The sequence below is a fragment of the Durio zibethinus genome, chromosome 21 (assembly GCF_047325235.1).
Source record: "Durio zibethinus cultivar Kanyao isolate XHJ-2024 chromosome 21, ASM4732523v1, whole genome shotgun sequence".
Taxonomy (NCBI): Eukaryota; Viridiplantae; Streptophyta; class Magnoliopsida; order Malvales; family Malvaceae; genus Durio; species Durio zibethinus.
Genome location: NC_143182.1, coordinates 18,146,889 through 18,157,944, shown reverse-complemented (window position 1 = coordinate 18,157,944; position 11,056 = coordinate 18,146,889). Strand labels below are relative to the sequence as shown.

At 33.4% G+C, this 11,056-nt stretch overlaps 1 pseudogene; it reads left to right on the top strand.

The window, feature by feature from the left end:
• Nucleotides 1-7,585: 7,585 nt before the first annotated feature.
• LOC111306288 (cytochrome P450 81Q32 pseudogene) lies at nucleotides 7,586-11,056 on the top strand (annotated as a pseudogene).

The following is an 11,056-nucleotide window of genomic DNA, read 5'->3' as shown; positions in this document are numbered from 1 at the left end:
CAATTCTTACCTAGATTGACATTAAAATCACAAGTGCTGATAGATTTCATAGTGAAATGTACCTTGATACAACTAAAAGGATAGTTTGAGAAAAAAAAGAAAACCTTGGATAAGGATAATTGGAAGCTTTATGTCGATAGGTTTGCTACAAGCTAAGACAAAAGAGCTAACCTCATTCTGATTAGTCCGAAAAGGCTACAATACCTATACGTTTTGAGATTCAAGTTTAGGGCATCCAACAATGAAGTTGAATATAAGGCATTGATAGTCGGCTTAAGGTTAGCAACTGAACTGAATGTTCAACATATAACTACTTATAGTGACTCCCAACTAATGGTTGGTTAAATAAATGGAGAGTTCAGAGCTCGAGAAAATGGAATCTAAAAATAACTCGATAAAGCACTAGCATTGGTAATCGACTTCAAGAAAGTCGAGATGAAAAAGATACCAAGGTCAAAAAATTCAATAACAAACTCCCTATCTATGTTGGCTTCAGGAGTAGTAATGGAAAGTCCAGACCAAGTTCTAGTAGAAGAACTAGCGTATAAAAGCACCAAAGATAAGCCCATCTTATAGGTCAGAGAAAAAAACCTAGATGATGCTAATTGAAGCATACCTAATCATGAGAATGTTACCCAATGAAAGAGTCTGAGTTAACGCATTGATTAAAAAGACCCCTCAGTACACAGTGATCAAGGAAAAATTATATAAAAGATCATTTAGTCTGCCCTACTTAAAATGTATTGATAAAGAAAAAATAGAGTACGTCTTACGAGAAATTCATAAAAGAATATATGGAAATCACCTCAGACATCGGCTTTTGGCTTATAAAGTGCTGATGTAGGGCTATTACTAGCCCACCATCAAGAGGGATGCGATCAAACTAGTGAAAAGATGTGACAAGTGTTAGAGATTTGCCCACATACAACATTTTCCCCTAATCGAGCTCACTCTTATCATCAACTCATGGCTATTCATGTAGTAGGGAATAGATGTCTTTAAACCATTCACCCCAGCCATAGGTTAGAGGTGATTCATCTTAGTTGTAATAGATTACTTCACAAAATGGTTGGAAGCTAAAAGCCCAGCCATCACCACGAAAACACAAGTCGAGAAATTCATATGAAAAAACATAGTCTATAGATTCAGATTACCTTAGTCTATAATGACAGATAATGGCAAACAATTTGATAACCTGAAGTTTAAGGAATGGTATTCAAATTTTCACATGACCTCATGTTTACTTTAGTTGCCCATCCTTAGTCTAACGGGTAAGTTGAAGCTGCAAATAAAACAATATTAGAACCTCTAAAAAAAATAGCTTGATGCGACAAAAGAAAAATAGGCCAATGAGCTATTGGGAGTTTTGTAGGCCTTGAAAATAGCCACGAAGGTGCCTACTGGTGAAACCCATTTTCACTTGACATTTGAAATAGAGGCCATAGTACCAGTTAAGATTGGCCTACTGAGCTTAAGAATTGAATTGGCCTCGAAAGTAAAAAAATGAAGAGACACTCAGAGTGACCTCAACCTCATTGAAGAATAAAAAGACATAGCCTTAACACAAATTGTAACCTACTAGCAAAAGGTAGCTAATTATTATAATAAGAGGGTCTTGTATAAGTACATCAAGAAGGGTAACCTGATACTTAGAAAAGTTAAAGTTTTAGAGGTAGATGACTAAGATGGCAAGTTGGCTTCGACATAAGAAGGACCGTATAATGTTAAAAAGGTTGCTCATGATGCAACCTATAAATTATAGAATCTAAATGGTGACACCATTCCAAAGACATAGAACATAGATAACTTAAAGATTTACTATTAGTAGCTCGATATGAATCGAGCTTACACTTGTATTATTTTATGAATAGCACTACCATCCTAAAGATGTGAAATATAAATAAAGATCTATTATCAATAGATCGATTCTAATCGAACTTACACTTAATATTATTTTGTACATGAACACATGAATTAAATTATCTTCAATGAGCTTGTCTTTAAGTGATTTGAAGAAATTTGACCTATAACTTGTAACTATGTTAATCTAATTTAAAGTAATTATGCAAGTCTGTAGTCTAATTATCTGCTTTTAGATTGGGTAATTGTTTTCAAATTTGTGTAAATAAAAAGAAACAATCATAAATTAGAGCTGAAAGTTGAGAAATTTTTTTTTTCTATTTCATTATAACAAAATACATAGGTAGAAGTATAGGAAGTCTTTACAAAAAGCTGACCTCAAAGTAAAAAATTTACAAAGTTAAACAAAAAATTACAAAATTCATTCATCAAAAGTAGCAGTGATGAGAGAAATACTCTCATCAGTAGAGCAGGAAGGATGACCTCAGCTTCGACAACCTCTACATCTTCTTTTTTTATCCCCATGACGACTTCCATCTCATCTTTTAGGGCTTCATCTTCATCCTCTTCCTTCTCTTCCTCATTTTTTTTGGGCTGGCTTTAACAAGGCCTCGATCTGATATTGTTAATGTCAATATTAGAGAGGTAAAGGTTAAAAATGGAGAATTTGAATTATACTTTATCTTTGGCTAGCTGGAAGGCACCAATAATGTTTTTTCTAAAAAATTTCACCTTCACCTAGAGACATTCATCAGAGGTCTTATATTTCTCCACAACTTTCACTTTTAGCCCCTTCTTCCTCTTGTCTCGACCCTTCAGCTCAGATTTTAGCCGCGTAATTTTGGCTTAAGCATCATTAAGTTTCAGCTTAACCTGTTCTTTCATCAATTTGACTAATGCCTTGTCTACTGAGATGACTTCTAACTTCTTTGTTAGCTCGTCTACCTTTTTTCTCAGCTCAACCTTTTTCTTGTGAGATGCACTAAGGCTTGATCTGATGTTGTCCAATGCCTCTGAGCTCTTCCTGTGCTCTTCAGCAAGGGCAGCCATATCTTTTTTAACCTTTAGTATATGTCCAATAACAAGATAAGCATGATGGAGGGCCTAATTGCTATTCTCTATAAGCTGAGGTGGAAATTTTTTTTAGATTGCATGGAAAGACCTTAGACTTAAGAAAATAAAAACAATAACAATAACAAAAGATCGAGCTAAGGTCAAGAGGTATTCACCAAAAAGAGGAATCGTGACCTTGTAGAGCCTACTGGCAGCATCTAGGTTGAAGACGAGATCATACATTGGAGTAAACTTCAACCTCATGGATATTCTCTCTGAGTTAGGCCTCAATACCCTAGCCTCAGAGTTCTTAGAAGTAGAGGACAAGATCTCCATAATGGGTTTTTGATTAGAAGGGGTGGTATCAGTGTCGATATGAAGGACAGATCCTGATTTATCATAACTTTTGATTTTTGACCTAAGGGAGTGCGGGGTATAGCTGTACTAACTACTTTGTCTCCCCCATGTGACAAGGCCTTAAGCTAAATCTTTTTCTTATCCTATTTAGGCCTTGGGGCATATTGGTATAATAAGACATTGAAACATTCATCAACTTCAACCATATTTGCAAAACCAAGCTAAAAGTTAAATGAAAAATTAATTTAAAATAAAACCTTTCGAGGTTACCTTAAACTTACCCTAATATTTTATCTTGTTTATCACTTTTTGAGAGGTCAGCTTATAAGCATCAATGACGAGCTCTCCCTTATATGTAAAATCTAAAATTTTATCCTGATCTGACAGATCGAGTCTGGAGAGGGCCACTAGTGCATCCACAAAGGAGTTGAGTTTACTTTTTATTTTCTAAGCCTCAACCTCAAGCTTGCCATCTTTATTAGCCTTTTGTTTCTCAAGGCATAGAAAGAGCAGCTTTTAATTCTTTATTATGCTCAAACAATCGATGAGAAGTTTTTTGTTTGACCGAGCTATAATATAAAACCACTTACTATCATTAGGATTTTTTAAAAGAGAAGAACTCCCTTAATAGAGAGAGAAGGAAAAATATTCAATTGTCAACAAAGAATAATAAAAATAACTATGTACCGAATAGAATTTAGGCTAAGCTGAGTAATGGTCAAATTATAAGTATTAAAAATTAAAGTGAATAAAAGATGAAGTGGAAACCTTAAGCTGGTCATGAACGAATCCTAATATACATAGAGCTGATGTGGCTCTAGTCTATTAGTGACCCGATATGAGGAGTTTGGCATTATTATACTATACCCATTTCTAGAAAAAAAGAAAAACGATACTCAAAGCTTAAACGTGATGAGTCGAGCATATGTTAGGATAATTTTTTGAATTTGCTCTACCCTTTAGCTTGTTCATTACATCTTTAGGGATCACGCCGAGGTCATATGAAGTATATACAAAGATCTCAGTGAGTTCATCTTGCTCTACAACTTTCCCTATCGTTATCATTTTTTTCGACCAAGGTACTTCTTTCCTCTTGTTCCTCCTTGAAACCTTTTTTATCATAAGAATCTGACTATTAGGTAGAAGATGAATCTCAATGAAAAGTAGTGAATAAAAGCAGTTCAATCTTAGGGAAAGAAAAATAAAGTAGAGACCCCTTAAAAGAGGACAAGATATCCAAAATAATGAATTGAGGGAGGAAAGTAAAAGTGGTAGGAGGTGGAAGAGATCGAACCCCAAAAGAAAGAAGACCAAAGAGGAAGAAAGGTCAACCATAAAAGATGGACCAACTTGAGAGACGAAAAAAATAGGTGGATTTTAAAGTTTAAAGTCGATTTGAGCACACATCTCTTCAGTGCTCAAAACTCGCTTGCCTCTTGCCTGAGCATTCTTTTCATTGCATCGCTGCCCTTTTTCGGACATTGAGTTGAACCAATAAACTATCCTTTCATAGTTGCAACCCTCAATAATAAGGGGGATCAAGTTGTCATCCTACTGTTCTCACTGACCTCATCTTTGCTTTACTCTATAACTATCAACCCCTTCAAAACTCGTACTAGAAGAAATGGTTAGAAATATATATCAAAGTGGATGTAAAAAAAATTTAAAGGCTAGAAAGTTGTTAAGATAAAAAATTTTAGGTCAGATTGAAAGTAAAAAAAGTGACAAGTGAAAAGTTGAAACCCTACCAACCCATTATATAGATGCATTACAGACCAGAGGGATGGCAAGTTTCGCACCATGTGTTGAAGCATAGGTGGGTAGACGTCTTTTCATCTTTCTGCTTTAAATCTTTCCATTCAAAGCACCTCTCTGCTTATTTAATACTATCAGACTAGCCTAACCAGATGAATCCTAGATCGGGTCGACTAAATTGGACAACTATCAAAGGTAAATCGAGAGACTAGTTCACTTTTAGGGTCCAAAATAGAGGCTCAAATCCAAATTTTTGAAAAAAGATACAAGTTTCACCACGGCTAGATGAACTTTAACAATAACCTCGAATCACCCCAGACAATTATCACCTTAGCAATCTTTCAATTAATTATGCACTCCATTTAGAACATATGCATGAGATCGGATAACCACCAGGTTGAATCGTTGCTCAAAGTTAGTTATCATCCAAAATCAACCTCCCCCTGCAACATTGGCCTTTGATGAACCATGCAGCCAATTTGTCCCACATCGAGGAAGTCAGTAACAAATTTGACAATCTGATACTTAGACTGCCTGATAAGAGGATAAAGTGTTAGGGGCATTTGATGGTGAAAAGAGTATAGTGGTCTTTTCCTTTCTTGAAGCATTCAGTAGACAACCGGGGGTGTCTTTGTCATTTGTCTAACCTAACATGTCAAGCTGGCCTAACAAGTCAGTGCCACTTCAACTCATACTTGTCCTAATTGTCCTATTATTGCCCCCTCACTCCAGACAATTATCACCTTAGCAATCTTTAAATTAATTATGCACTTCGTTTAGAACACATGCATGAGATCGGATAACCACCAGGTTGAATCGTTGTTCAAAGTTAGTTATCGTCCAAAATCGACCTCCTCTTGCAACGTCGGCCTTTGATGAACCATGCAGCCAATCTGTCCCACATCGAGGAAGTCGGTAACAAATTTGGCAATTTGATACTTAGACTGCCTGATAAGAGGATAAAGTGTTAGGGGCATTTGATGGTCAAAAGGGTATAGTAGTCTTTTCCCTTCTTGAAGCATTCAATAGACAACCAGAGGCATCTTTGTCATTTGTCTGACCTAACATGTCAAGTTGGCCTAACATAGTCAGTGCCACTTCAATTCATACTTGTCCTAATTGTCCTATTATTGACCCCCTCAGCTTACCTACAAATATGAAAACTCAGGCACCATTAAGCTAGGTTCATCCCATTCACTTCTCTCTCCTTCCTGCTTCTCACTTTCTTTTTGACTTAATCTTTTTTTACTTACATATCAGAGTGCAAACGTAGAGAACACTCCCTACCTTTACCTCTAATCATCATTCTCTTTTGCATTCACAAGAATACCTTCAAATCAAAGCTCGACACCAATACTTTCCTATTGATTATGTTCTACCAAAAAAGTCTTTACTATAAATATGGTATCTTGATATGTTAAACTATATAAGAGGCTATTCTCCAGTTGCATTGGCTTTGCATCTAAGTAAAGCTCCACCCACCCAAAACCTTAGTATTTTTAATAATTTATATTTCAAATTAGGAATGCTTTGATTAGTTTTAATTTTTTACCTTTATCGTGTAATGGAAATGAAAACTTAGTTTGAATGTTTACAATTTCTTGCCAGTTTTAATTTGAATGATTACCTTTTATCACTTTGTATCTTTTTTCTTTATATTGCTATATTTGTTTGGTCATGCTTGATGTAAAAATTCTCAAATATTTCATGAAATTTGGCTTCCAACTTGAAGATTTAAGTGTAACCACAAAAAATACAATATCCTTCAAACTTGATTAATTTCTCTCATATGTCAAATGTAAGTGGTTTGTTTATATTTTTTGCCTAAAAGTGAAAAAAGTTTCTCTTTTTTATGAAATTTCGTTAAGTATTCTATTGATTTTTTGCTAATTATCTATTTCTGACCCAAATAATTGTAATATTCTTGATATAAATTGTTGTATTTGGTTAAGGAAAGTTCTTTACAATATATGTAGTTAGCTTATATAATTGATAAATGATACCTATTTGTTATCTAACATTTGGATTTTTTTTTTCATTTGATATATGTGCAGGGCTTAGGGCATTTACATTTCGTATTGGTTTAAAATCTGGGATTTTTTTATATAGGCTATAAATACTTAATGATCATAGAGTAAAACTTTTTAATGATATAGCAGATTTTTTGTTGTTTTATAATATGACATGCTTTATTTTGTATATTTCATTTTTTTTAAATTTTTTTCTTCTGTACTGAGAAAAAAATATGTTGATATCAATTACATTTTAACTATAGTTTACATATTCTTTTGCATTTTATTTTAATTCTCTTTATTTTTTATATTTTATATTAAAAATCAAAGTTTTTGATAAAAAAGTAACTTTCCTACTGAATAGTCTAACTTTTTGACACAAAGAAAATCTTGATAATTGTTATGTCTATTATTTAATGTTTTTTATTTAATGTGATTTGATTTTGATGAAATTAATTATATTGATATAAGATAATTTAAATTTTTTTCTTAATTAATTTTAATTTGTAATTGATTTGATTTTGATTAAATTAATTACATTTACTTTTTTAAGAAACTATAATCAAAGCGTAATTTCTAAGTTTTAACGTAAAAAAATGATTTTCTACTAATTGATTCAATCATATTTGATTCAAATAAAATAATTTATAAAGACAGGCAAATGATGACAAAGTCTCTAAGACAACAATATCTCCTACCCAAGCAAACCGGATACTCCTCTGAGAAAAGGCAAGTCAAACAAAAAGACTGTTGATCTAAAATAATAAAGAGTGGGAAATTAAAATAAGCTAAGAAAGAACATGAGTATGATGCATGTTAGAAGTAGTCTAACTCGGAAAATTCCACCTATTGAAAGATGGGTCCAAACTTTTTACCATTATTTCTTGGGCAATACTCATATTACGCCCCTCTGTAAAAGCAAATACATTTTATTTCTATACACCACCAAAAAAAAAAAAAAAATCAAACTAACACAGCTACCAGAAGCAAATCAAACAATGGAAGAAGCAACAGTTCTTTGCTCATTTCTTTCTTTTGTCTTTCTCCTCCTTTGTTTAAACTTGTTGTTTCAATCAAGAAAACACCCCAAAAACCTCCCTCCAAGCCCACCATCACTTCCCATAATTGGCCACCTTCACCTCCTAAAGTCCCCATCCATCGTTTGTACCATATTCTTTCACAAAAATATGGTCCAATCTTCTCCCTCCACCTCGGTTCTCGGCTTCTTGTTGTAGAACCATCTTCAACCGCAGCCGAGGAATGCTTCATCAAGAACGATATAGTTTTTGTCAATCGCCCCAAGTTTATCATAGGGAAACAGTTAGGCTACAACTGTACCACAGTTCTAGCATCGTCTTATGGTGATCATTGGCGCAACTTACGTCGAATTGGTGCCACTGAAATCTTCTCATCAACTCGTCTAAACGCCTCCGTGACTGTTCGAAAAGACGAAATCAGGTGCTTGTTGCTAAAATTGTCGACTGATTCACGTCAAGAGTTCGCAAAAGTGGAGCTGAAATGCATGCTTAATGACTCGAGGGATTTAAATTGTGGTCGTACCTATATTTTTTATCGTGTCACGTTTTATTATGGTTATAAATATAATGGATAAAATAACAATAATCACGTTTATCGTAATCGTAAATTTTTTTAAAATTTGAAAACTTATCATAAAAAACATGCTTACCATATTTAAAGTAATTTATAATATTTTAATTTTTTAATTTATATATTAAAATAAATATTTTATATGTTTTAGTTTTGAGTCATAATCAATGTACATATCTAAAATGTTGATCATTAATATATCTATGAATTTTGTCGATATAAATGCTATAAATGCATATGATTGATGATAAATTATCATTATGAAATTAATATTATAAATTAAACTAATTAAAAATAACAATAATGAACATTTAAACATTTTAAAATACAATTATTAAGGTAAATAAATTAAAATATATTTATGTGGTATAGATACATGTAAAAACACTTGTACATATCATCTCTCATTTTCTTTCAAAATTTTTATCTAAAATTTAAAATCTTCAAAACATTCTCAAAAACTTATTTCCTATCATTTACTTTTGTTATAAAACTTTTTATCAAAAACATTAGGTATACAAAAATTAATAATAAATATACTTAATAATATTAAATTTTTATTGTAAAATTATTTTTTAGATATTTAAAAATTAAATTCATTATTTAATAACTAACAACTTTATTAAATTTTTATCCAAATCATAAAATAAAAAAATTTAAATACCCGTTTCCCAAAAAGTAAAATAAAGAGATGACCAAAATAAAAAATAAAAATCAATTTATATTCGACATCAACCTCCCTCTTGTATTTCTCTCTCTATTCACTTTGCTTTTTCATTCCAAAATAGTCACCCATAACCCTATCCAACCTCTTGTCTTTCCTTCAAGTGATTTCAACTCTCTCCCTTCCATTGGATTGATTTGGGAGCTATTTGCAACGGGATCACACAGTTCTTAAATTGCTGAACCCAAAGATCTCATAGGGTGACAAAATGGGTTTAGCCGTTTGAAGGTTGGTTTCCGTACTAAAGCTTTGTTTTTATACTATCTGAGTTTTGATTATTTTGATTGAAGCTTAAATTTGATTAAATAGTTTAAACTTGGGGCATTATTTTCTTATCATTTTAGAATGTTTTTTCATTTTATTTGATGAAAGAAAAATGTAAATAGCGCTTTAACATCTTGTTACAACTTTTTTTTTTCAGTTATGTCACTATTTACAATCACAAACAGCCGTTATAGGTGTGATTGCCAGTGACACCCCCATCGCAAGTGAATAACGGAAGCAGTAGGTAATGCTACCACTAAATAGTGGCCGTTATGCCACGTTGCGGACGCTATTTAAAACCTTGACTCTCACATGACCTTTAATAACACAATGAGGATGGTGGCTGGGAAGCGGTACTATGTAGAAGAAGTGACGAATGCAGCAAAAGCAAGAGAATATAGGCAAGTTATACCAGAGGTATTCAAGAACGGTGGAACAGCAAATCCAGCAGATTTCTTGCCTATATTGAGCTGGTTTGGTGAAGGGTTTGAAAAAAAGGTGAAGAAGGTTGGAAAAAGGATGGACACGTTCTTGCAAACTTTGATTAACAATCACCAAAGTAAGAGGGAGGAAAATAATAGTATGATTGATCTCCTTCTTCCCTTTCAAGAATCTCAGCCTCATTACTACACCGACCAAATTATCAAAGGGTTCATATTGGTAATTTGTTGAATCTGTACTTTTCAATATTTTAATATCGAAAGATATTCGGTTTTGAATTCAAAATTTAACTCAATTGGATTATATAATCATTTTTAGAAGGCAAAATATCCTAAACTAGCAAATTAACATTGTTGTGTGGGAGATAATACTTGCAGGAACTGCTACATCAGCAGTCACAATAAAGTGGGCAATGTCCAATTAGCTAAATCACCCAGAAGTATAGAAAAACGCCAGAGCTGAACTAGACAATCAAATTGGTCAAGAAAACCTGATTGATGAACAAGATGTTTTCAAGCTACATTACCTTCAAAGTATTATATTAGAGACACTTCGATTATACCCTGCAGCTCCTCGTCTGATCGCACACATGCCAACCAGTGATTGTACCATAGGTGGATACAATGTGCCACATGGTGCGATTGTATTGGTGAATGCATGGGCCATTCATAGGGATCCAAAACCATGGGATGATCCAACTAGTTTTAAGCCAGAGAGATTTGAAAATGGTGAGAAACTAGGAGAATATTCTCACAAGCTAATGCCATTTGGGTTAGGAAGGAGGGCATGTCCTGAAGCAAGCCTTGCTCAGCGAATGGTGGGATTAACTTTAGGATCTTTGATTCAATGCTTTAAGTGGGAAAGGTTTGATGGCAAGGAAATTGAGATGACAGAAGGAAAAGGAACCACCATGCCTAAAGTTCAGCCATTAGTTGCTATATGCAAAGCTAGTCCCATCGTGAATAAGGTTTATTATAAATAA